Raw genomic sequence first — 26,873 nt, 5'->3', positions numbered from 1 at the left:
ATCAGGATGCAGAGATCTGAGAATCACCGTTTGAAGCAAGTCTGGCAGAAAAATTTGAAGACCCTTATCTAAAAGGCAGAAATGACCCTGTGACTCAAATGGTAGAGTGCTAGCTGTGAGCACCAAAATATTGGTACTTAGACCCTGAGTTCAAGTAGCAAGACATAAAAAGTAAATGGTTCAGGGCTTACAAATGGAAGGCATCCCTACTGGCTCAGAAGTCATTTATCCACCTTTGACACCCTAGCCCTTTCTCTGATTACATTATTTCACAGGCCTCCACGATTACTACTGAAAACTTATTTACAAATGGTAAATGTGATTTCCTGGAGCCTCAGCTAGGTGAGAGCTACTGGCTCATGCCTGTAATCCTGGTTTGTCACAGATTTCTAAAGCTCCAGTAGCTTCTGAGGGAAATGAAATGTCCTGGCTGGCCAGTCTTAAGAAATTAGTCATGGTGTGTTTTTCTTTGTCTTATGCCAAGTTCTTGTGAGAAGACCCCAGTGAAACAAACAGTCTCAGATTGGAGCCAGTACTCCCAAGACTCATCCATGAGGTCTGGCTGAGAAGCCCCAGATTGAAAGAGGAGCACTCACTTTTTAAACATAACAGCCAGCACTTGCTCCATTTTCCCACAGCCTATGGTTGTATAGGAAGTTTTGAATAAAGAAGAGATCTCCTTTCTGGTGGGCAGGGACTAGGTTAATCACAAGCATCTCCAGGCCTGCCTCCAAGCTCCATAATTTACAGGGTATATCCCAGGTTGGAGCCGACTCCTTTTCACACTAAGGTGGTAAAAAGAATGGATCTTTCAAACATGGAATTGGGAGCACACTTCAAATTGAGTAACTGTAATAGAGTGGATTGAAAACTACGTAGAAAGAATTATTTCAATATAGACACTTAAAAACACACAAGAAGATGGTTCTAGTCTGAGTAGGATGAGATCAAATAGGTTTCCTATCATGATTACACCTCGCCTGAGTTGCTCTGTATTTCTCTTGGTTTCTACTTGGACAAAGGCCTGAGAAACTAGATTTGGTTCTTGGCACTGATCCAATGTCTGAAGCTTTGAGTGATGCACTCACTCTTGCCTGAGACCAGAGTCTCCTGACTTTTTTTTGGGGGGGGGCATCATGGGGCCTGAACTCTGGGCCCATATGGACATAGTAAACAGCATACCTTGTTTGTCGAATCCCCTAGGTACTGGCATGGTCTCAGCTTCAAGGAGCCATTCTTAGGTCAGATCCATGCCTTATTAGTCACTATTCCTATCACTCGGCACAAATCATTTTACTTCTCAGGGCACTCTCAGCCTGCTATGTGCTTCCTGCACATGTTTTTTACATCTATATCTTAGGACATTATTTTGTTTCTGTATCCTAATCTTCTGTTTGCCCTTAAGGGCAATCATCAGCAAAATATGCAAGTACCTAGAGGTGGGAAGATCAAAGAAGCATTGGTAAACAAACATTACACACATAGATATTTTTACAGGTGTCCATTCTTGTAAGAAAAAAGACTTTTTTTATTCTGTTGCCAAATATTTTATGAAGTAGGGAAGGGGAGAAGGAAAAGGTGCTGCATTGTTTTTATTGTTATGATAACTATTATTTTAAGAATACTACAGCATTTAAGGAATGTTATATGTAAAGCTAGATAGAAAACTGCTATTTAGTTTTTTTTACAAGCTATTTGTTTATACAGTACTTGCCTCTGAAGTCTTGGCTTCTGTGTGCCATGATCTATCCTTTTCCTTCAAGAAATACAAAAATGAATTTCACAAATTGCAGAGATGTTGTCCAATCTCTGGATGTGAATGTAAAATACAATGTTGCTTTAGAGAGAGAGAGAGAGAGAGAGAGAGTGAGAGAGAGAGAGAATATGTGTGTGTGTGTGTGTGTATGTGTATGTGTGCATGCTCACACACTCACATGAATGTTTTAGGCTTGTGCTCACGGTTACCTTGAGTATCTTCTGCTCAAAACTAGTGCTCTACTACCTAAGCCAAAACTCCACTTCCAGCTTATTGTAATTAATTGGAGATGAGAGACTCACAGAGTTTCTTGCCCAATCTGGATTGGAACTGAATCTTCAGTTTTCAATGTCCTGTGTTGCTGGGATTACAGGTAAGAGCCACCAGAATCTGCTGAGAGATCACGAAGGTTGCAAGTTTCAGTCAAGCTTCACAAAACACAATATCCAGCAACTCTAAATCCCTACATGATGGAATATGATGGAATGAGGGTAAATTAGGGGGATAGTATACTAGCATAACTTACATCATACTCTGGTCTCAATATCTACCATCACAAAACCAAACAAAATGAGGCAATTAAAAAAAAAATCCATCTTATAATAATTTAATTGTGAAAATAATTAAAAAGGGAAAATATTCATATTTATAGGGGATAGTGGATGGCAGAATAAGTAAAGGAAAATTGTATACTGCAGGAAAATTATTCTCTGGTATTGTCATGGTGGATATATGGTAATGCTTTACAAAGCAGCAATAAATAAAGATATATCTACTACCTATAATCTAACATGTCTCTATCCCTATCCACTTCCAATCCTTTAGTGAACATTATCAATTTATGGATGTTTATGGTATATTCCAAAATAACAAGTAGAGTCACGATGTTACCAAATTACATTGGTAATCAAAGTTTTAAGAGATGAAAGTGCGCTGGGAAGGTCGCTCAGTGGTAGAGCGCTTGCCTTGCATGCCTGAGACCCTGGGTTGGATTCCTCAGCACCACATCAGCAAAAAAAGAAGAAGAAAAAATACATGCAGACAAGGCAAAACTTTCAGGTTCCCTTCTAATTACTTCTAAAACCCACAACATAAAAGATCTCATTGAGATAAACAGATGGACACACAACTGTAATCCCTTTACTCAGAAGGTTTTGGCAGGAGGATTGGAGTATGACTCAAATGTGTTTGACACACCAAGACCTAAGGCAAAGCACATCAGTCCCATGAACTCCTGCCTTATCTTCTTTACTCCCTAGGTCCAGGATTATGGTGTTCACCACATCACAACCTGTTTAGTTATTTTAAGAAACAGATGGATGCCGGGCACTGGTGGCTCACGCCTGTAATCCTAGCTACTCAGGATGCTGAGATCTGAGGATCTCGGTTCAAAGCCAGCCAGGGCAGGAGAGACCGTGAGACTCCTCTCTCCAATAAAAACCACCAGAAAACCGGAAGTGGCACTGTAGCTCAAGTGGTAGAGTGCTCGCCTTGAGCTGAAGAGCTGAGGGACAGTGCCCAGGCCCAGAGTTCAAGCCCCATGACCGAAAAAAAAAAAAAAAGAAACAGATGGTTTTCCCTGATGCAAAGGGTCAGAAAAGGGTAAATGGTGTTCAGAGTCCTTTGGTGGAAACCAAGTCCTTAGCACAAAATGCAGGGATGTTCTTATTGGTCTGTTCCAATGTAAACACAGCAGATGGGCTCCTAACCCCAAGCCCCTGGACAGCAATGTCTCTGTGCAATACTAGGGTGAAGGCAGTTCCAGACACCAGAGGAAGAGCTGATTCTATGTGAGGTTGAAATACAGCAGGGTCAAGCTTACTTCTCAATACACACACACCACCACTACCCTTACCACCATTACCACTACCACCACCACACTAAAGAGTCTTTAGCATTCTGGCCATCTGCCTCTCCCCAAAACTTATGCTATTATACAAGTTATTCCAAGACAAACTCATCAGTGTTGAAGGGATTGAGTTGCCACTGTTCTTTCTACACCTTCCAGTGTTTCGTGTTTCAAACTAGAAAGGTCTAAGGTGACCACATAACTGCCTAAGTTGAAATGATGTTTGCATGGAGACCTAGCTATGTCATGTTGGACAAGCTGCATAACTTCAATCCTTGGGGTTTTTTAATCTGCAAATAAATAGGGATTAGTATAGGGGTGCATGCCTGTTTACCTATTTATGGACAGAAGGAGAATAGCAGACCACAGCCAAACCAATGTGAAAGAAAATGGGAAGAAGCAAAAGGACTGGAAGCGTGGCTACAGTGGTAATGTTGAGGTGCTGCCCTAACTTGTGGAGAGCCCTGAACATAATACCACTGGAATTCACCAAAGCAAATTGAAATACCTCAGAATGCCTGATAAAATGTCTGTAATAAATAATGAAAATATAAATGTGTCACACATCCCCTCACCCCCTAGTCCTCATATCCTATGCAGGACAGAGCTGAAAGCTCAGTAAAGACTTGGTGCTAAGGATACAGGCCTGGGATGGGCCTAGTGTGGCCAGAGTTGCTCTGACAGGTACAAGTTACCAAGCAAGAATGCATAGGTTGTCCTTCCTCACACATGTGTTCATTGCCTTCTCCAGGCTACGGGATGAACATGTCTGAAAGCACAGATAAAAATGTGCTATGCAGCTGGGAATATGGTTTAGTGATAGAATGCTTGCCTAGCATGCATGAAAGTCTGGGTTCGATTCCCCAGTACCATATAAACAAAACAAACAAAAGAAAGGTAGAAATTGCAATGTGGCTCAAGTGGTAGAATGCTAGCCTTGAGCAAAAATAGGCTCAGGAACAGTGCCCAGGCCCTGAATTCAAGCCCCAGGGTTGGCAAAACCAAAAACAATAATAATTTTTAAAAAAAAACTTGGTACTGCCATGTACCAAACTTGGTACTGCCTCACGCCTATAATCCTAGCTACTCAGGATGCTGAAATCTGAGGATTGTGGTTCAAAGCCAGCCTGAGAAAGAAAGTCTAGGTGACACTTATCTCCAATTAGCCACCAGAAAACTGGATGTGGCACTGTGGCTCAGATGGTAGAATGTGTGCCTTGAGCTGAAGAGCTCAGGGACAGCACCCAGGCCCTGAATTCCAGCCCCAGAACTGACAAATTAATTAAGTAACATTTTTTTCCACACATATCCTGAGCTCCCAACCCCACAACTACTGAATATAATATGACCAAAATGCAAACTTAAAGTGCACTGAAGACTCAGAGGCCTGGGTAGGAACCTAGAGTCACCAAAGTTGTTCTGGTTATCACCAACGCACCGAGCAGGAAGGGACTGGATGTCCTTTCTCACATACACCTTCACCTCCTTCTCCAGGCCGCAGAATGAACATGAAAGTATAGATGAAAATTTGATGCAGACTTGGAGAAAGGCGAGTGACCTGGGCAAGATATGAGTTTGCGAGAGCAAGTTCTGATGGGGTCTTTCTAGACCATCCCACATTGGGCCATATACCATGAACCTCTATTAAAGACACCAAGCTTCCATACTCTCCACATTTTATCCTACAGTCAGAAGAAGACAACATGCATCAAAATCTTGATGGCCAGGCTAAGAGCTGAGGTGCTTGCCTAGCTTATGAGAGGTCATGGGACACAATACCACTGGAATTTACCAAAAAGAAATAGAAATAATTTTGAATGCCTAATAAAATGTGTATCAAACCTATATGATGAAAACAAAAATCTTTTTGTGTTGGTCCTGGGGCTTGAACTCAGCCTAGGTGCTTTTCTTGAGGTTTTGTTTCCCTTTTGGGGGAAGGGGGGAAAAGGAAGGGAATGGTTGGTGATTATTGAAGAAAAAGGACTTTTCTACCTGGACTGGGTTCAAACTGCAATCTTCAGAGCTTCGCCTCTTGAGTAGCTAGGAAAGCAGACATGAACCACTAGCACCTGGCAGAAATGTTTTCCACAGATCCCCTTATGCCCTAACTCACTATCTTCTCCAAAGCAAGATTTGTTGAGGTCCAGCCAAACCATACTACATTAGGCCTTATACCCAGATCCTACACTCATAATTCCAGGCTTCTGAACCCTTTGCATTTTCTCAACACCCAGCACCTGAAGTGAAAGGAAGTCTCTGTAGAACAAGGGTTCAGCATCCTGGAGCCTCTTTTATGCTGAGAGTGATCTGGAGTATGGCTGAGAACAAAAAGAAAAAGCCATCTAGAACACACTTTCTGCTCTCACCTTCTGATACCACCGCCCAGCTTCTAATGAGACAGATCTCAGGTCAGGCCTGACACAGTGATGGTAAGGGACATGACTCAGTGTAAAGGTGCCTACCTAGCTTGAAGGAAGCCATGGAACACAGTATCATTTTCATGTTCTTAACTCTAGACAAAATACTTTCATATGCCTAGTACAATGGAAATAAAACCTAGATACTGGAAAATGAATGTCTTATACAATTTCCCCAACCCCTAGGCTTTGCTAAGGACATGAAAACTCTGAACAGGCTGATAATAGATGCAGATTCTGAGTTAATCAGACTAGGAATTGGCCAGAACATGAAGCAGGCCCAGACAATGAACATGGCCCAGACCTGAGCAGGTCCAGAGTTGAAGCAGGCCAGGTGCAGACCCAGACTCAAAGCAACCAGGACTCCAAGCAGCCAGGACTCAGAGCAGCTCAGACTCAGAGCAGGCATAGAAAAGATGTGGACATACTGTCTGGGAAGGTGGCTCAGTGGTAGAGTGCTTGCCTTGCATGCGTGAAGCCCTGGGTTCAATTCCTCAGCACCAAATAAGCAAAAAGAAAAAAGTGGGAAGTTGTGCTCAAGTAGTAGAATGCTAGCCTTGAGCTGAAGAGCTGAGGGACAGGGCCTAGGCCCAGAGTTCAGGCCCCACAACTGGACCCCCCCCAAAAAAAAAAAGGAAAAAAAAGAAAAGATATTGGGCATAGGCTGGACTACAAGGAGGCCCAGGAACAGGTCTGGAATTGGAACCAGCATAGACTCAGAGTGGGCACAGAGTCTGAGGGGCCTAGACTAGGAACAGTCTTGGACTCAGACTCAAAGGACACCTGGACTCAGAGTAAGCACAAGAAACGGACTTTGACTTGGACTATGTGCTGCAGACTTAAAGGAGGTCCAGGCTAGAAATATGCCTGTAACCAGAACTGGTGCAGATTTCCGAGCAGGCCCAGACTACAAAAGGCCTGGACTCGGACTCTAAGGAGGTTTGGACTCCAGGGAGGGCCAGACTCGGCACAGGGTTGTATTCACTAAAAACAAAATGAAATCACTTAGTAGGACTAATGAAATGTGTATATGTGTATAAGACCTATATGCTTCATATGTGCAATTAATAATTTAGAGGAATAATGTAGAAGTAACTTGTATTGAAGCTCTTCTGCTTTCATCCTTGCTATGACCTCTTCCAAAAACAAAAATCTCTCCTCACATTCCCAGGCTCTGCAACCCCTTCCTAGCCCAGCCCTGAATTAGCTGTGTGTATCAAGCTGGACACCTACATCTCTTGAGCCTCAGTTTTTCTGAGAAAAAGGAAATGAGACCAGCTTCTACTCTGACATCAAATGCCCAATTCAAAAGGTCCCTCCTCTGAGAAGCTTCTCTGCTCCTCAGGAACGACAAGTATGGGGCCAGAGATTGTCTGCCTCTGGCTGTGTCTCTACATTGGGTATGCCTAGAAGACCAAGGTGGGCTCTTTTTCTTAACACTGGGTACGTGTTTGCTGAATTTATGAAATTTTGCTACTATGCACATTCATCTTTACACCTTAGAAATCACCCCAGATATTCTTTCCTCTGGGATCCCTCCAAGGGCAAGGAGTACCCTATTGGGGTATCACCTACCTGAACACAGAGCATCCTAGAGGGGCATCACCTGCCTGAATACAGAGTACCCTATGGGGATATCACCTGCCAGAACAATCCATTACTACCCTCCAGACACATTTGTCTTCATGGGCAGCCTAGATACCAACGGCACCACCTAAAAGTAAAAGGTGGCACTGCTGGGAAGGCCTGGGAATTGCAGAACTGCCAGGTAAGATGTTGATTCACTGCTGCAATGACTGTCAGAGCCAAACCTAAAGCTGCAGGACCAGCAGAGGAATCCCTGTGTTTCCCAGGCTACTACCAAACTATCAACTGTAATTCTTGTTCTTCACTGTGTGTTTTAGGTCATCAAATTAAAATCTCAGAATCCCTAACCCAGAGAATTAGTAATCACTTTGTGTTGATTAGAACAATATCAACTGTAAATGACAGAAAACACAAAACTGAGCAAAAGAAAAGGTAATGTACTTCTACCTGAGAATGAGAAGCTGAGGTGCAGCTTCAGGCTCAGCTGTATCCAGGTGTGCAGGCAGCATTGTTGCAGTGCCCTGCATGTTCAGTGTCTAATGTCTTCTGCTTTCTCTACAGTCCATGGAAGGGGGAGGGGTGGGCTCTGATGGAGCCACAAGCCCCAACCCAACCTGTCTAGGTCTTGTGGTCTCTTCTTGGGCCAGTCAAGATTCAGGACTCTGGGATGCTCTGTCCAAACCAGTATCCTTCCTATCCCTGGAAGATGAAGAACTCTATAAAGAAATTGTTGCAGGTGCCTCCCAGAGGAGAAAGATAAAGCCCACTATAAGCCACCTTCAGAACAATGAGCTACCTTTTCTCAGCTTATCCTGAAATGAAAATAGCTTTGTTGCACATGGCTTTCCCTCCTTATGAGCACTTCTAGGGATACCTAATGTGTCAGGCTCCTGTGTTAGATACTCATCTCAGCCTGGTTATTATGATTCCCTTCCTTGTAAAAACACTACACACACACACACACACACACACACACACACACACACACACACACACACACACACGCCTTCCAAGTCCAAAATCTGTTGGGTTGAAGATGAACATGCATGGCTTTAGGACTAGCTTCATAGTCATAGATGCCATAATCATAGATAGAACAAATATCTCCTTCAGTCACCTACCTTGGTTTACTTCTCTCTCACTCTTCCTGCAAAATTCATGCCAATTGCCTATCATCATGCACCAACATCAACTCAAAATGGATTAAAGACCTTAACATTAAACCTGAATCTCTGAAACTACTGCAGGACAGAGTAGGAGAGACACTTGAACTAATAGGCACAGGAAGGAACTTCCTGAACAGAGTCCCAGGGTCACAACAAATTGGAGAGAGACTCGACAAATGGGACTACCTTAAAATAAAAAGCTTCTGCACAGATAAAGCTATCGCAACCAACCTAGAAAGACAACCAACTAATTGGGAAAAAAATATTTACCAGCAATATATCAGACAAGGGGTTAACATCCTTTATATACAGGGAACTCAAGAAATTAATCCCTCCCAAACCCTACAAACCAATTACTAAATGGGCAAGGGAACTAAAGAGGGACTTCTCAAATGAAGAAATAAAAATGGCAAAGAAACACATGAGGAAATGTTCATCATCCCTGGTGGTGAAGGAAATGCAAATAAAGACAACCCTGAGATACCACCTTACCCCAGTCAGAATGTCCCACATCCACAAATCAGCCAACGACAAATGCTGGAGGGGATGTGGAGAACGAGGAACGCTATTACACTGCTGGTGGGAATGTACACTCATACAACCACTTTGGAAAGCAGTCTGGAGGGTCCTTAGAAAGCTAAAGATTGACCTCCCTTACGACCCAGTCATACCACTTCTAGGCATCTACCCTGAACAACAGGAACCAATATACAAGGACACGTGCACCTCCATGTTTATTGCAGCACTGTTCGCAATAGCTAGGATATGGAAACAACCTAGATGCCCCACCACAGATGAATGGATCCAAAAATTGTGGTATCTATACACAATGGAATATTATGCAGCCATTAGAAATGACAAAATAATGGCATTTGCAGGGAAATGGATGGAGCTAGAAGGAATCATGTTGAGCGAGGTAAGCCAAGAACGAAGAGACAAACAGTACATGGTCTCCCTGATAAGTGGATGATGAATCCAAAATGTTAGGTGATATGACAAAACTAACAGGACTTAAGAAACAAAGAACTCCCACTCATCTGGTTGAACCACTACTAAATATCCCCATGCTGCTGATCACATATATGGTATATAACATATGAGCACCGTTATATATTACAGACTGTGATAGACAATTTGCTCCAGGAAAGTTAGAATGAACTTGTGACTTTAAATGAGCATCATTATTCCACAATACTGTGAATTTCCGGAAATTAAGTAATCACTTAATCACAATCAAAAAAAAAAAAAAGAACCTTGGGGAAGGGAGGGAGGGAGGGGATGGTGGGGGGAAAACAATGGAGGGGGTAACAATGTTCAAGAGGAAGTGTACTCATTACCTCATTCATGTAACTGTAACCCTCTGTATAGTATCTTTACAATAAAAAAATTAAAAAAAAAAAAAGCCAACATCCAGGTTCCAGTGGTTCAGGCCTGTAATCTCAGCTACTCAGGAGTCTGAGATCTAAAGATTATGGTTCGAAGCCAGAAAAAAAAAAAAATTCATGCCAATTTAAAGTATGCTATATAAGGCCTTCCTTTTGTTTACATTAAGAAGCATCTTCTCTTATTCTTGGCCATGACCAGATATTTGATAATTTGGGTTGCTAATTACTCAATCCTAGCAAAACAGTTTCATGAGGGGATCTTTAGGAACCTCTTCAGAAGATTATAGCCCTTACATGTCCTCTTAAGGCCTTGAAAGCCATGCTTCCATGAGCTTCATCCCTAGGCCTTCCCAACCATCGAAACTTCTTCCCCTTCCTCACTAGTTCCTAGGGACAAGCACTTAGGGGTCCTAGCACAAGAGGCAGGTGACTCTCTAGTCTCTACAAACGATTGGATTCGGTATGCCTGAGACGACTGAGTCCTAGCCACAGGTACCCCTCATTCCAGAGGCACAAAATTAACATCTCACCAACTCTGACAAATTTCCTTACATCGGTGGGAGAGTCTCCTCAGTCTCTCTCTCTCCCCTCCTACACAGGTTCTCGCACACTCTGCTTCCATTTCTTTTCATGCATGTCCACACCTGAACCCCTGTAATTTTCTGTCAGCACAGGATGCCATCTGGGAAATTCACTCCTGTGTATGTCACCAGACAGAGGTAAGGTTTAGTGAAGCTCCCCTTTAAATATAGTAACTCTTCACTTAGGGTTCTTGACTTTTGATCACAGAATTTCTGGACAAGTCAAAAAACTTGGCAGAGCTTTGTTAAGTAAACAACAAGGAAACAGACAGACAAAAGAGCAAACAGAAGGGTAGGGGCACACTCTAGCAAAGTGTTGCTGGTCTCATAGGGATACAAAGCACAGAGACACACACACAAGGAGACACCCAGAAAGACACACAGGTCCTTGAGCTGTTGAGTATTTATAGGGGAAAGGCAGGGGGTTTGGCATTGAGTTATGCAAAGCTGGGTGCTTTGTCTTTGCTTTTACTACACCTGGTGTTATACTCTGAGTTTCCAGGAAAGAATGCATCCTGCCATAAAGCAGATCCTTATCCTTGAAACAAGGAGACACCCTGCTGTCTGCATTTTGGGGCATCCTGTCAGGTAGTTGTGAATTCTTGGGTGAGAAATGCATCCCTCAGGAAAGAATGCATTCAGTTGCCTCTCTTTGAAGCAAAGATAGCATTTCTAAGATTTTAGGTGCCATATTTCAGAGTTGTCAACAAAAGGCCTCAGTTTCCATAAGTTATCCTGCTTCTTGTAAACCTCTATAAGTTCTCCCTGGCCACCTACCTTGGCAGCCCCTACCCACATTGTCCAGCGCCTGGCCTCCTTTCCCCATGTCCTTTAGAAGCCCAACCCCTAAGAGAGGCTGCTAATGGGATGCAGGGGTGATATAGGGTTTGTGTGGATAAACCTGAATGGAATAGTCTCCCATAGGTCAGGTTGTTCTCGGGGAGGCCTGGCGCCACAGAGAGTTGGAGATGCCTGCAAGTCCTTCTCCGTGGGGGAGTGCTGGCTTTATCGCTCCATAGTGTCTTGGTCCGATAAGGCACTGCAGGCCTAGCAGGCCTCCGTCACCCTCTCCTACCACCACAGGGCCTCGGAGAGCGGAGAGGGGAAGCAGGGAGCAGACTGCCCCCACTTTCTGGCACAGTGGCCCTCAGCAGGGAGGGAGAGGCGCAGGCCACCTTTCCTGCTGACACAGGGACTTGGAGCTGGGCACAGGCAGCCCTCACTTGCCGGCACAGCAGGCCAAAGTGGGGAGAGGACGTGGGCCATCCTTGCCTCCCTGCACAGAGGCCCGAAAACGGGGAGCAGGGCGCAGACCATACTCACCTACCGGCACAAGAGTGGGAGCCACCCTCACCTGACACCACTAGGGCACGGGGAGAGGGCCCCCCTCACTGCTGACACCCAGGGGCAAGGGCAAGGGCAAGTGTCAGGACTAGGTGGGAGCACGTGGGGGCCAAGGATAGGGGAGCGCTTGCAAGGGGCAGGGTGGCATGTGTGAGCACTGTGAGGAGCAATACATGCAGGTTGCACTGGGCAGCCAGGAGGCAGCAAGAGCCACAAGGTGAGGAGTGGGGCTGGGGAGGGACGGAGAACATGGGGGCGTGTGTGCAGGGGATGGGGCGATGGGATGGGCGGGACTAAGGGAGGGCTCGGAGAGAGCGGAGCTGTGAAGGAACAGGGCTGTGAGGAATTCTGCACTTGAGGAGGGAGGGGCGTGGCGTGAGAGCAGTGGGCCTGGTGTGATGTCAACACATCTCACAGGTTGTTATTGGGCTGTCCTTAAATCCCTTACTCCACCTATATCCATTTTTCTTCCAAAACAGCTCTGGTAACTGTGGATGTCCTTTTTTCCTCACCACCATCCTTTTCTCCAGCTCCCTACAGATGAGTTGTACCAGAACACAACTAAGCATTCTTTTTTTCTGGACCTCTTCCACAGCTATTATATGAATACAGAACTGTTTCCAAAGTTCTACTTTGAAACCTTCAATATCCTAGAACCACCTCCTTAACTGTCACCATTTAGATCCTTGGTATAAGGAAGTGAGATTTGTGGATTTCTGTGACCTCTGAGTATTGACTTTCTCAGCTGTCCTTTTGACTATGTTTTTTGTATATATGGACTACCCTAACCCCTAACCTGCTCTACAGCCTCAAGACTTCCACTAAAGAAGGGATCCCAGCTTCTTTTTAATTTCTATAGCACAAATCACTAGCAACTTATGTGTTTTAATTATCCCCATTAAGCTATACACTCTTCACTCCTTTTGAGAGAAATAACTTTATTTTCTTATTGTTCCTAGTTCACTAACGTTATGTTTTGAATAAGAAATGTCCTCCACAGGCTCATGTGTTGAATATTTGCTCTCCAGAGGGCAGTGCTATTTTCAAGGATTCTAGAAACTTGGAGAGATGGGGCCTAGCTGAAAAAAATAATTCAATGAGGGACACACGACTAGGCCTTGAACTCAGAGTTTAGGTGCTGTCTCTTAGCTTTTTCACACAAGCCTTGCACACTACCACTTCAACTCCACATCCAGCTTTTGTTTCAGTTGTCAATTGAAGGTAAGTCACATGTCTTTTTCTGCCCTGTCTGACTTTTATCGATCAAAGCCTCCTGAGTAGCTAGGATTACAAGCATGAGCCACAGATGCCCTGCACAAGCCTCATCTCTCCAAAGATTCTGTCCCACAACATTGCTATGCAATGGACAAAGCTCTGGTCACAGGACCTTTGGATCATTTCAAAACACGTTCATAATAACTCATGGTATAACTTAAGATTTAAATTATTATATAGTTTTAAATTTATGTGTTTTTCCTCATTGTAGAATCTCCTACAAGACTCAGTAGATCCAATGACAGGAAAGGAAATGAATTTGTCAGTCTCTGAAAGTTTAGAATATATTCATTAACTTCCAAACTTCATGTAAACCAGAAGTTATGCTGTTTCCTGCCTAAAAAGAGAAAATTATCAGCATAGTAAAAGTAAACATTTATAGTGAAAAGATATATTAGTAATTTGCTAATAGAGCAAATCTTCACCCATCTACCTATCCTTCTCATCAAAGGGAAAGAAAATAGTGACATGGTAAACTAACCTGTAAGCTCTTATTACTTAACATACAATCATGGACAGTTAACCTGGTGCTGAGGGCTCATGTCTGTAATCCTAGCTACTCAGGAGGCTGAGATCTGAGGATCATAGTTCAAAGCTAGCCTGGTAAGAAAAGTTTGTGAGACTCTTAGCTCCAATAAACTTCTCCAAAAAAGCCAGAAGTAGCACTGTGGCTCAAGTGGGAGAACATTAATCGTGAGTACAAAGAGGCTCAGGGATAGCACCCACGCCCTGAGTTCAAGCCCCAGGACCACCAAATACATACATACATACATACATACATACATACATACATACATACATACATACATACATACATACATAAATAGATAGAAATAAATGAAATCAGAGACAGACATTATAGGACTATAAGCCAATTCCAACCTTGTTTTTGTAAATAAATTTAATTGGAACACAGACAATTACATTCGTTCATCCATTCATATACTTTCTGTGACATCCTATGTGTTATTAGGGCAAAGCTGAGTAATAGCTACAACGACAATGCCCCACAAACTCTAACCTTGTACAGAGAAAGTTTGCTAACCCCTGTCCTACATCATACAGGCATCAATAACCAAAAATTGACTGAGAACAGGCACCTAAGAGAAATGTTCAGAATAAATGAAAGAAAAACAAGAAAAGTAGGTTAAAGGAAGATATCAAACATAAACTCCACCTAATCCATTAATTATGAAATAATTAAGAAAATAAAAGTAAAACTAATGCTTACTGAGTGCATACTCCTCTGCCAGCCAGGGAAAGATGAATGTTCCACGGAAAAGCAGGAAGTGGAGTTGCTTGCACCCAAAGTGTGTGTGTGGGGGGGGGGGGGGGAACAGCATTAAGGAACATTTTGGTGATTAGCAAATTCTGTGAGATCTAGCCACTGTTCATGTGGCAGATTGCCAACAGACTTGGATATACACAAGTCTTTTTTTTTGTTTTTTTTTTTGGGGGGGGGTCCAGTTGTGGGGCCTGAACTATGGACCTGAGCACTGTCCCTCAGCTCTTCAGCTCAAGGCTAGCGCTCTACCACTTGAGCCACAGCGCCACTTCCGGCTTTTTTCTTTTTTTGCTTATGTGGTGCTGAGGAATCGAACCCAGGGCCTCATGCATGCAAGGCAATGCGCTCTACCACTGAGCCACCTTCCCAGCCCTATACACAAGTCGACTCAGGTTCAACAGTTAGAAACATTATATTGTCCCATAAGAGAAACATCATTGCTGGATGACATTTCAAAAGAACAAGAAGATAGCCTTCTCTAGAGGAGAGATCAGATTTTCGAATGATCCATTTGCATTGACTTCTATGGCAGCCTGCATCCAATCTGTAATGCCTGAGAGGACCTGGGTCTCAAGGAGCAATGATTCCACAGGTTGTGGAATATTTTCATGGTTATTTCACTTGTGTTCACATACATATCTCAATATTTATATAATTATCATTATATGCCAATGATTTCTCAGTAAGATGGTTTAAAATACACAAATATATGAAGATAGCACAAACAGAAAGACACATAGATGAACATGTTTTGGGAACCAACCCAGACTTGTGGGAATGATGGAATACAGCTAAACATAATGTTTGCATTTAAGGTAGGAATTATAATCCACATCAGATTTCTCTGTGATGATAATAGGCCCCTTGATCCTACTGTTGAGGCTTTCACAGTGGGCTAAATCTTCCCAAAAGTCACTGCTTGTAAATATAGTGAAATGCTCCAATTCCCTGTATTTACTGATTTATTGTTGACTCCCTCAGCACACTCATCTGCTCTGAGCACTGTCCTACCTGAGACTTGCAGTACAGAGCTTATTCTATAGCAGAAGGACAGGCAAATATCAGCTCCCTCTAAAAAAAACAGAATGGTAGAAAGATAGCCTCTTCAGTAAATGGTGCTGGCAAAATTGGTTAATGACTTGTAGAAAACTAAAGCTAGATCCTTATATATCACCCTGCACCAGAATCAACTCCAAATGGATCAAAGACCTCGGAGTCAAAGCAGACACTCTGAAAACATTACAGGATGGATAGGAGAAACCCTAGGTCTCCTTTGCACAGGCCGAAATTTTCTTAATAGAGACCCAGAAGCACAACAAATCAAAGAGAGGTTGGACAAATGGGATTGCATGAAATTGCAGAGTTTCTGCATGGCAAAGGACATAGCTAGCAAGATCAATAGAAAGCCCACAGATTGGGAGAAGATCTTCACTAGCCATACAACGGACAAGGGTCTCATAGCTAAAATATACCACGAACTCAAAAAATTAAATCCCCCAACAACAAATCTTCAATGAAACAACTGTCCAATAAATAAGTGTGCTGAAGACTTAAAGAGAAACTTCTCTGAAGAGGAAAGAAGGATGGCCAATAGACACATGAAGAAATGCTCAACCTACCTAGCCATAAAAGAAATGCAAATCAAAACAACATTGAGATACCACCTCACTCCAGTTAGAATGGCACAAATCAAGAACTCTAGTAACAACAGATGCTGGAGGGGATGTAGACAGAAGGGAACCTTACTGCATTGTTGGTGGGAGTGTAAACTTGTTCAACCACTTTGGAAAGCAGTATGGAGGTTCTTCAAAAGACTCCACATAGGGCTGGGAAGGTGGCTCAGTGATATAGCACTTGCCTTGCATGCATGAGCCCCTGGGTTCGATTCCTCAGAACCACATAACCAAAAAGAAAAAAGCCGAAAGTGGTGCTGTGGCTCAAGCAGTAGAGTGCTAGCTTTGAGCTGAAGAGCTGAGGGACAGCGCCCAGGCCCAGAGTTCAGGACCCACCACTGGACCCCCCCCCCCAAAAAAAGACTCCACATAGAGCTCCTCTATGACCCAGCAATTCCACTTTTGGGCATTTACCCAAATGTTTACAAACAAGACCACACTAAAGCTACCAGCACAACTATGTTCATTGCTATTTACTATAGGTAAGATATGGAACCAACCCAGATGCCCCTCAGTAGATGAATGGATCTAGAAAATGTGGTATATATGCACAATGGAATTCAATGCCTCCATCAGAAAGAATGACATTGCCCCATTTGTTAGGAAATGGAAAGACTTGGAAAAAATTATATTAAGTGAAGTAAGCCAGGCCCAAAGAAACATAGGTCCCATGGTTTCCCTCATTTGCAATATCTATTATATGTCTGAGCCAAGCAGAAAAGGTCAGATAAGGTGATGTTACAGAAATGAACCCTAAGATATGTATTCAGATGTTTTTTTTTTCTTTCATGCGATTGTTTCTAACGCATTTATAAGATTATTTCTTTGTTGCTATGTATGTCCCTCCCCCACAGTATAACCCCTGCTTTCACTGTATTTGATGTCGGTATATTTTGTGGAGGGGAAGGGGAAAAACAAATCATTTAAATAGGGATACAGGTGGACCCATTGCAACAATGAGATGTACAAGTCATTATGTCGAAAACGAACTTTACAACTTTGGTGGTGGGGGAGGGAGGCAGGGAGGATTAGGTGTGGGGCAGGGGAAGGATGGGAAGGGATGGGAAGGGGAAACAAAGGAGGAGCCTACAATGCTTGATAAGAAATATACTCATTATCTTGCCCATGTAATTGTAACCCCTCTGTACAGTATTTTTACAATTAAAAAAATATATCAGCTCCTTCTGCTGATAAAAACTCCATTTAGTGTTCAGGACTGTAATCTGAGAAATGTCTCTGGGGTTTGTGCTAAGATGGACTTTCCTTATGGCAGCATTACAAGGTAATTTATGAAAACTAAGAGATACTAAATATATGACTGGGTGTGAGTGAGGAGACAGTAGGTCTTTGTGAAATTTCCTGGCCAGGATGCTCTGTGTTCGCAAGTGTGCAGTGTGAAGTGCAGCTGGTGGGATCTGGAGGAGGCTTGGTGTAGCCTGAGTGTTCCCTGAGACTCTCCTGTGCAGCCTCTGGATTTGGCTTCAGTAGTTACTACATGAACTGGCTCTACCAGCCTCCAGGAAAGAGGTCTGAGTGGCTCTTATACATTAGTGGTGATAGCAGTGACAAAAACTATGCAGACTCTGTGAAACGTCAATTCACCATCTCCAGAGACAACTCAAGGAGCACGCTGTTTCTGCAGATGGACAGTCTGAGAAGATAGGACATAGCTTTGTACTACTGTATGAGACACAGGGGACCCAAGTGTGACCCCAGACATTAACCTCCCTGATGGTTGCTCAAGACCAGCAAGTGTACTCAGCACCAGCATGGGACGCTCTGTGCCACCACGGGGATGCTCATCACACATTGATTTTCAGGATCTGCAGGTACAGAGGAGAAGCTATGGCCATCTGTCAGCATCTGGGGCTTCCTCTCTGTGTAACATTTTCCCACAGGAGATTGTCACAGCAGATTCTGATGTTCTGTTTTTGAGCTTACTGTGAATGTCTCTTTATTAAAAAGGGATTTGTTTGCTGTTATGTTTGTTACAGTACTAGAGTTGAGTACTGTCCCTTAGATCTTTAACTTGAGTCTGGCACTCTACCATTGTAGTCACAACTCACCTCTATCTTGTTGCTAGTTAAGTGGAGATTAGGTTCTTGGATTTGTCTGCCCGGGGATAGATTCAAACTGATTCTCAGACCTCAGCCACCTGAGCAGCTAGGGTTACAAGTATGAGCCACAGGAACACAGCTAAAAAGGCTATTAAAAAATCTTCATACTTTCATAGTAAGAGAAATAAATGAGATGCAGAAAAAAATACCTGTTACCCAACTAGAATCCAAAGGAAATACATTTTTTAAATAAAGGGGAAATGAAAGTAAAAAGACTTCCAGAGAAGATGAAGGTGACGAAGGGAAAGATGGGGAAGGTGAACACTCTGGGGACTCAATATGGCCAAATCATATATCACAAGCAGCCAGGCACCAGTGGCTCATGCCTGTAATCCTAGCTACTCAGGAGGCTGAGATCTGAGGATCATGGTTCAAAGCCAGCCTAGGCAGGAAAGTCCAGGAGACTCTTATCTCCAGTAAACCACTAGAAAACTGGACGTGGTGCTCTGACTTAGAAAACCAAGTACCTCTCCATCCTTCCCTCCCTCCCTTTCCCTCCTCTCTCCAACCCTCTCCCAACCCCTCCCTCCCCCTCTCTCTCTTCTCTCTCCTCTTTCAGTTTCTTTTTTCTCTATTTTGGATGTTCATGGGGCATGAACTTGGGGCCTGGACACCATCCCTGAGCTCTTATGTTCAAGGCTAGCACTTTGCTGCTTTAAGCCTCAACCCCACTTCTGCTTTTCATTTAGTCAATTGAAGAAAAGAGTTTTAGGGACTTTCCTGCCTGGGCTGGCTTTGAACCACAATCCTCAGATCTCGGCTTCCTAAGTAGTTAGAATTGCAGGCATAAGCCTCCTGTGCTTGGCTCCCTCTCTCTTATTAGCACTGAGAAATAAACAATTCCTAAACTCCGGCGTGTTAGCAGCAAAAGAGACAGCAGAAACCATGGGACCTATGTTTCTTTGGGCCAGGCTTACTTCACTTAATATAATTTTTTTCCAAGTCTTTCCATTTCCTAATGAGTGGTGAGATGCCATTCTTTCTGATGGAGGCATAGAATTCCATTACACACACACACACACACACACACACACACACACACACACACACACACACACACACACACACACACACAGCACATTTTTCCAATCCATTCATCTACTGAGGAGCATCTGGGTTGGTTCCATATCTTGACTATGGTAAATAATGCTGCCATAAACATAGTTGCTTAGAAAGCTGAGATCTGAGGATGGTTGTTCAAAGCCAGCCCTGGCAGGAAAGTCTGTGAAACTGTTATTGTCTATTAACCGGCAAAAGCAGAGCAGTGGCTCAAGTGGTATATTGCTAGCCTTGAGCAATAAACTTCAGTAAGGAGTTCAAGCTTAGAATGGTAAAAGTAAAGTACAAGTGAAGGAGAAGTGGAAGGATGAGAGGAGGGGAGAGAAAATTAAAGAGGAGGAAAATGCAAACAATTGCACTAAAAATATAGCTCAATAATGATACAATAATAAAATGATGATACAGGGCTGGACGGTGGCCTGCCTTGCATGCATGAGGCCCTGGGTTCAATTCCTCAGCACCACATAAGCAGAAAAAGCTGAAAGTGGTGCTGTGGCTCAAGTGGTAGAGTGCTAGCCTTGAGCTGAAGAGCTGAAGGACAGCGCCTAGGCCCAGAGTTCAGGCACCATGGCTGGCCAAAAAAAAAAAAAAAAAATCAAAAAAAAAATAAAATGATGATACAAATTTTTATAGCATAATATGAAAAGGAAAGGCAAAGCCGATGCTGGTGTCTCATGCCTGTAATCCTAGCAAATGAGGAGCTTGAGATAAGAGGATCATGGTTTAAAGCCACCTTGGGCAGAAAAATCAGTGATTTTTTTTTCAGTTGAGGGGCTTTAACTCAGGGCCTTGAGCTCTTTTGAAATGTATTTCAAACTACTTAATTAGAGATGCTGTCATGGCGGCATCACACCTCACCTCCAAATATTTCCTTCCTTCACAAGCCTATCAACTCATCTGCAGCTGACCCTTGAGAATTATCTAGGCTCCACCTGTATTCTATGCATGCCATCCTGGCATCACAGAGGCACCTCCAGAGCCACCAACAGCAACTTACTTCAGGAAATAAGGCCATGGTTCTATCCCCACACTTGCTGCAAATTATAGAGCTCCCCATTTTTGTAACAAATTTCATATGAAAAGGATTGCCACAGATAAAATAAGATTGAACAGCATTAGACAGTTCATGTGAACATGGCTTTTGTGCCACAGCATCCCAGTGCTATAGTCTAAGGTAGTGCAACAGATAACAGACACTTTCCCAAGACACTTCCTGTCCCTCCAGAGTGGCTACTGATTTTAGCAGGGCCTTAGTCACACTGCCTTTTTTTTCCCTAGACTTCTAGAGTGCTTTCCTAGATTCTTGCTGAATAATTGAAGAATTTACAAAGTGAATATCTGTCTTCAATAGGGATTGGCACATTAAGAGACACTCAAGCCGTTATTGACACCTGTCAAGCTGTTATTGACACCTGAAATCCTGTTTTATTTTTGTCTCCACCATGAAGTAGTTGAAAGTAAAGTCACAGTACCAGCTTTGGCTTGCATTAAAATTGAACATTAGACAAGGAATAATAGAGTGTTCCATCTTATTGCAATGTAAGTAAAAGTATATACAATTTAAAGTCAGCCTTCAGTTATCCTAAACCATATTTCACATGTTTAATACATACATATAAGTACCAGCTATACACATATAGACAATAGAAATATAGACTAAAGTTCCATCATCACTGAAATCCTACTCATAAAGTATCTGCTGAAGAATACCAGCCTGGGCTGAGAAATTGGCTCAGTGGTAGAGTGCTTGCCTTGCATGCATGAGGCCCTGGGTTCGATTCCTCAGCACCACATAAGCAGAAAAAAGCTGGAAGTGGTGCTGTGGCTCAATTGGTAAGGGGCTTACCTTTTGGTCAAGAGCTGAGGGAGAGTGCTCAGGCCCAGAGTTCAGGACAACCAACCAAAAAAACAAAGAAGAAAAAGAAGAACAGCAGCCTGATACCATGATCAGGATACCATTATCCCAGCCAAGTTTAACTACATTTCTGTGTCCTTAGTCTCCTTCCTTAAAGACTAATGCTGTAAATCTCCACATAATCTCTAGCATTGGTAGATCCTTGTTTTTTTTTTTCATTTGGTTTTGATGTTTTGCAACAGTGTTACTATGCAGCCTAGACAGGCAACGTGCTGACAATATCCTGCCTCTGCTTCTAGCAGCTGAGATAACAGTCACACCATCATGCACAGCTAAATCTATTCAATTGTAAACTTTAGCTCTTTTAGCAATGTGATCTTGAGTTTCTTTGAACTTCAGTTCCTTCACTTAATAGCCAGGAATGACAGAATTTGGTATTGGCTTAAGAATGAAATAAGACAATGGGTGAACAAATGCAGCAATGGTATTCAATAGACACTATGCTGAAGATGCACTATTCAACTTGCGGGTGGGGATTGGAAGGGAAAATTGGGATTGGGGAAAGGATGACATTGTCCAAAAAGAAATGTATGCTTAACTTATGTAACTGTAATCCCTCTATATATCAACTGTATAATGAAAAATTAAAAATAAAAATATATTAAAATGAAATAATATAAATTTTAAGAAGGTGCTTCAAAAACAAAGTCTCAATTAACAGAAGGGATGTGAAGGGTAAACAAAGGAGGAGGCTGCAATGCTTGGTAAGAAATGTATGCATTATCCTGCCCATGTAATTGTAACCCCGCTGTACAGTATGTTCACAAATAAAATAAAAATAAAAGTCTCAACGTTAAGTTCTAGTAAGTATTCTTCATGAAGTATAGAGTTGTCCTATTTAAATTTGTTTAGTCCATGTAAGGCACAGTGAGAGACAAGGATTGGGAAGCTCTAAGTGTCAGGAAGGACTTGGGGAAAGTATGTGGGATCCTCTCTTATCTGAAAAAAATATAACATTAACCAATGGGGCTGGAGGGATGCCTTCAGTGCTAGATTGCTCCCTGATTTCCAAATCCAAGAATATAAAATATGGTAATAGACAAAAAAAATTGCAAGTTAGTGACTAAACAAACTTAATTCTATGTGAAAGACAGAAAATAGTCTCTCTGAGCTCAAGGAATGCAGATTTCTATTTCTTTTCTCATGCCATGAAGAAATCAAGCTAGCCTTGGATTTCTGAACACTTTGCTTTTCCAGCTAATCTATTCCTGATGCACTGGAGACTTGTGAACCTGGCTTTGTTAGTCATGACAACAGCTCAAGTGTAGGCAAATTACATAATAAGCATACTGGATACTCAGGAAAGATATAATAAGATCAGAAAAGGGAATTGTAGAATGATAGCTAAAAGAAGCTCAAAGTCCAGGAGACTGTTATCTCCAATAAACTACTTAGAAATAGCTGGAGGTGACACTGTGTGACCTGCAGCTATGACAAGATCATACTAGAGAAGCACTTTGTTGGTAGGTTTGGGGCCATGGAGCAGCTCAGCAAGAATGCTGGGTGGGTTGGGAGGCATTAGAGCAGCAAGAATGGTCTGTCTCTTGTGTGTGTTCAGAGAGCCTATGTTCAGAGTGCCATTGTGGCACTACATAGGGCATGGTGGAGTCTGAACCAAGCAGATTCTGCAAGGGGCCCAAGCATGGTACTTATTCATGTTGGACAGCCCTTGCCTTAACTATGACCTGTCATGTACACCAGAGTTCTGGACCCAAACTAATAGTAAAGGCTTTCAACCAAACAAGCACATAGGCAGTGTGAATGACTGGAAGGAGTAAGCATGTGGACCAGAAGTGAGACATGGGAGCAAGATGGGGGATTCTAAGATATCCTCACTGAGCAACACATCTAGTCAGCCATAAGGCTCATAGCACTGACCCGAGTACCACTGACAGCTTGATGCAGCTGGAATAGTCCAGGCTATGGGGAGCATCAATGCTGTTTCAACCTACAACTTGCCACTTAGGCTTGGCGAAATGATGGGAACCATTGGTGTGGCTACCAGCCTCTGTGACATACTGTCAACTGACCAGAGCAAGTCTCTTCATGGTCATGGTTCTTCTCCTGGGGAAAGGGTTCCCAGTAAAAGGCAGAGAGTGGCAGTGTCTTAATGAGTTCCCATTGTTGTGACAGAAGATCTGATACAGACAAATTAAAGCAGGACAGGCTTATTTTGCCTATAATTTCAGGATTTTTCAGTACACGTAAGTTTTTATAAGAAAACCTTCTCACATACTGAGTGATTCCTTGGAAGTAGATGGAGGAGAGAATGAGAATGAGAACATATCGATGTACCTGGCATTCTCCTTTTAGGATATTTATTCTCTCAGGCTCCCAGAATGGGATGGTAATGTTCATCAACATTGAGTGAAGATCTATCCACACTGTTAATCCTCCTTGCAGTAACACAATGTAACCCAAGGAGTGCTTTCCTAATCTCCTAGCTACTTCTTAATCCACTCATGCTAATAATACTCAACATATCCATCACAAGTCCACCTTTATTAACCTGGAACCCAAATAGTTCTTCATAACCCTAAGATTCCACCTTTGCTCTTGTAGGTTTTTGTCCATCCATTTCCCAGAATTCCCCATGGCTGTAAACAATCGAAAAGTCTTCAAAATTTTAAGACTAAATTTTCTTATGCGATTCTAGGAAAACTCTTAGGCATGAGTCACTATGAAGTGAAAAACAACTCATATACACTAGAGGGAAAATGGCACAGATTATAGATTTCCACTCAATCAGAAAGGAAAATTCCCACCTTATGGTATTTTTACTTGCAGGCCACAGGACATTTACCTTTTTTTTTTTTTTTCAGTCGTGGGGCCTGAACTCTGGGCCTGGGCACTGTCCTCAGATCTTCAGCTCAAGGCTAGCAGTCTACCACTTGAACCACAGCTTCACTTCTGGCTTTTTCTGCTTATATAGTGCTGAGAAATCAAACCCAGGGCCTCATGCATGCAAAGCAAGCACTGTACCACTGAGCCACCTTCCCAGCCTCAGGCATTCTCCTTAACAGGCATTTCATATTCCTGACATGACCAATACCCTGAGGGCTCCACTACAGGTTAGATTTCATCCTCACAGCATCACACATCACCCTCTGAGGAGCAGCCTTTGGGGATTTCATCCAGGACACATGGACTCTTTTTTTGTTTGTTTGTTTGTTTTCTTGGAGATGGGGACAACACTTTTCTGCCTTGGTAGGCATTGATCCAGCTCCCAGTAATATGATAAGGTGGGATTACAAGCATGTGCCACTGCTGCCAAGCTCTCAAATTCTTCTCAAAACCACTACTTTCTAGGGTGTTTTTTGTTCAATTTAATTTATAAATTTATTTTTTATTTGTTGCAGTTTAAAAAACTTTATTATACTACACATTCTATTAGTAAATGCACCAGATTTCATTTTCTCAAATGGTGAATGGAGTGCAAGATGGTCATCGCATGTTTCTTCATTACGAAGCACAGGATCTGATTGAGGGATGGCTTTAGTGTATTCCTACTGAGTAACCACAGAAGTGTGGAAGCCTACCATTGTCCTGTCATCAGATGTCAGAGGAAGGTCCACTTTAGATTGGAAGTAAATGTTTCAAGATAGTTCTCTCTGCTCTTATCCACTTCTGCTGCTATAATAGTGTATCATGATGCTTATCAAGCAGGAAGAGAAAAGATATTGCAAAGGAAACTGCTTTTAAAGTCCACTTCTAGGCACACCGATTTTCATTCCATGGAGCCTGTCATCTTGCTTAAATCTGGGTCCTACAAGGTACCACCTACATGTATTTTTAAATGTTTGTCTACAAATGCTTTTTCCAGGGTGTTACAAGTTAACATTATGTGCAAAGTGCACATAATTGCTCTCATGAAATAGCCTCTATTAAACACCAAGAGTTGTGCATTAGTAACCTCTAATGCATTTCTTAGCCTTTTCTAGTTGACAATTGATAGTAACCACAACCATGGCATAGTGGGTCAAACCTGTAAACCTAGGAAGTAGATTTGTGGTTTGAAGCCATCCTGGGCAAAAACTTTGTGGGACACCAACTCATCCATATCAAATGAGTGCCACTTTCAGCTTTTTCTGCTTATGTGGTTTGTGCTGAGGAATCGAATCTAGGGCCTCATGCATGCAAGTCAAGCACTTACCACTGAGCCACCTTCCCCACCGAGTTTAATTTATTTTTTAATTTCCAAAATAGCTCCAGAAGCCGGGCGCTGTGGGCTCACGCCTGTAATCCTAGCTACTCAGGAGGCTGAGATCTGAGGATCGCAGTTCAAAGCCAGCCCAGGCAGGAGAGACCGTGAGACTCCTATCTCCAATAAACCACCAGAAAACCGGAAGTGGCGCTGTAGCTCAAGTGGTAAGCATTCGCCTTGAGCTGAAGAACTGAGGGACAGTGCCCAGGCCCAGAGTTCAAGCCCCACGACCGACAAAAAAAAAAAAAAAACCAAAATAGCTCCAGAAGTGGAGCTATGGATCCAATGGCAGAATGCTACTCCTCAACCAAAAGAGCTCAGGGACACAGCTTATTAAGTAAAAAATAAAAAGTTTTCAGTTTCTTTAGAAACAGAGCAGAGTTTATAGAAAAATTAAATGCAATAAGTTGTTTTTCTGAAAGCAGACAGTCAAGATGAATTTGCTCCTTCTCCTCTGACTCCATCTCAGCTAAAATCTTGACTAAGACAATAAGGACTAACCTCTAACAAAAGTTTTATGCCCATGGTTCTGTAATGCTAGCTGCTGAGATCTGAGCACCATGGTTCAAACTCAGCCCAGGAAAGTCCATGAGGCTGGTACCTCCAATTAATCACCAAAATGCAGAAAGTGATGTTGTGACTCAAGTGGCAGAGCACTATCCTTGAACCAAATTGCTCAGGGACAGTGCCCAGCCCCGAGTTTCATCACTATGATCAGTAAATAAAACATAGAGAATATAGGGAATTATACAAAAAGCCAGATTCTACCAAATAAGTAAAGAAGAGATGAACTCCCTGTCCTGCTGCCCAGAAGCTAGAAACTGCAGTGTTCCCAGGCAGGATGCACATGTGCACACCTTTGATTGCATAATTACAATAGCAGAGCATGAGGTATTCTAACTCCTGAAAAATGCCTTTGGCTTGGCCTTTAGCTGGTTGTTTTGCAGTTGGAATCTCCTAGACTTTTCTGCCTAGGCTGCTTTTGAACTGTTATTCTCCAGCTCTCAGCATGCTCACTAAATAAGATGACAGCATGATCCATCGTGGGATGACACATTGCTGAGGAACTTCTTTGAAACAATGGAGATGAAAATCCCCATAAACGATTGTAGTTTACTGTGCAATATTGAGTGTTGGTTAGTCTGTTCAGGCAGGTGTACAACAGCCATCAGCAGCTCTGAGCTCAGCACTTCTGGTGTTCAGCACTGAGCATTTTTTAATTGGGCTATCCCTTTATATTATTGCAAGTGTTCTTTATTT

At 42.7% G+C, this 26,873-nt stretch overlaps 1 long non-coding RNA gene across 2 annotated transcripts in view; it reads right to left on the bottom strand.

Moving 5' to 3' along the window:
• LOC138804039 (uncharacterized) overlaps positions 1–26,873 on the bottom strand; it is a 66,863-nt gene that overhangs the window by 34,973 nt on the left and 5,017 nt on the right. For both annotated transcript variants that reach the window (XR_011365136.1, XR_011365135.1), the window contains exon 2: positions 2,059–2,149. This is a non-coding gene — a long non-coding RNA (uncharacterized lncRNA). The remainder of the gene's footprint in view (positions 1–2,058; positions 2,150–26,873) is intronic.

Source organism: Dipodomys merriami, unplaced genomic scaffold (assembly GCF_024711535.1).
Source record: "Dipodomys merriami isolate MVZ:Mamm:240054 unplaced genomic scaffold, mDipMer1.0.p SCAF_353, whole genome shotgun sequence".
In the NCBI taxonomy this organism is placed as follows: domain Eukaryota; kingdom Metazoa; phylum Chordata; class Mammalia; order Rodentia; family Heteromyidae; genus Dipodomys; species Dipodomys merriami.
This window is presented reverse-complemented; position numbering and strand designations above follow the sequence as displayed.